We start from the raw sequence: 1118 nt of genomic DNA, 5'->3' as shown, positions 1-1118 counted from the left end.
GGTCGAGTCGGTCGGGGCAGCGTCGAGCGTACGGCTATTCTTCGACCTCGGTTGAGAAGCAGTCGTCGCTCCTCGGGATTTCATCCTGACTGTTCTGTATCGTGCTCGTTCCAGACTTTCTCCACACTGCATTGCCACGAGTCGGTGTCTTTGACCGAATGGCTCTTGAAGTGGTATAAGCGTCTCGAGTGACGTTGGTGACTTGTATACGTTTAAAATATGTATACTCGTACTATCCGAGCATCAACTCTTCAGTCCGAGCGATTGAAAATTTTGTGAAAACCATAAACTGGCACTACACTCTACGGAGCGTAGCTTAAAAGGCAAAAATTGTATGGAACTACGGTTCGTACTCTGGAAAGTGAGCAAAGAATGAAATACAGGTGTCTGACCTCGACATAACAGTACGGCGCCGAATACGTGCTTTCTCGACCAGCACATACGCGCTTTCTCGTTTTTGTCCAGCATGAATGCTTAGTCTTCGGGCCTGGCAATACGTGCTTCCACGATCGATGCCCAGCGTGAATAAGTGCCCGAGATGTTCAGCATGAGCGCAGCTCTACGTACTTTGTCGTTGTGGGATACCATTATACAATAATGTTCTGTTGTGAAGTAAAATACGAAACGAGAGAGTTTGGTGGTGACTCTGTCGAGAAAAAGCAAATATAAACGAGAGAGTTGGTGGTTTCTCTGTCGAGAAAAAGCAAATATAAACGAGAGAGAGTTGGTGGTGACTCTGTCGAGAAAAAGCAAATATAAGAGAGTTAGTTGGTGGTGGCTCTGTCGAGAAAAAGCAAATATAAGAGAGTTAGTTGGTGGTCGCTCTCTCGAAAAATGAAATTAAATTAAATAAACGAGAGTTTGGGGAGCTCTCGGAAAAGTGAAAGAAACTAAACGAAGGAGAGGGTTTTTGGTGGTACCCTCTCTATACATATATAATATTATAACACAAGAGAGGAAGAGGTGGCTCTCAAGTCTTTCGAACGAAAGACTAAAATTTGATGTTGAAAGAAGGAGTTTTTTATGTGTCGTCGTCCGTTCTCCTTCAGAGTCGGCGACGAAGAATAAAATTGAGAGAATATTACAAAAGAACTTTACTCAAGTTCCCTGGTTGATCC

The 1118-nt window shown here is 43.8% G+C and overlaps 1 non-coding gene across 1 annotated transcript in view; it reads left to right on the top strand.

Annotated features, from left to right (window-relative positions):
* The first annotated feature begins 1104 nt into the window (after positions 1 to 1104).
* Positions 1105 to 1118, top strand: part of LOC143350995 (small subunit ribosomal RNA) — a 1933-nt gene continuing 1919 nt past the window's right edge. The window contains exon 1 of the ribosomal RNA XR_013081400.1: positions 1105 to 1118. This exon is cut by the window's right edge and continues 1919 nt beyond it. This is a non-coding gene — a ribosomal RNA (small subunit ribosomal RNA).

The sequence above is a fragment of the Colletes latitarsis genome, unplaced genomic scaffold (genome assembly GCF_051014445.1).
Source record: "Colletes latitarsis isolate SP2378_abdomen unplaced genomic scaffold, iyColLati1 scaffold0052, whole genome shotgun sequence".
Classification (NCBI taxonomy): Eukaryota; Metazoa; Arthropoda; class Insecta; order Hymenoptera; family Colletidae; genus Colletes; species Colletes latitarsis.
Note: the sequence above shows the minus strand (reverse complement) of the source record. Positions and strands in the feature narration are given on the sequence as shown.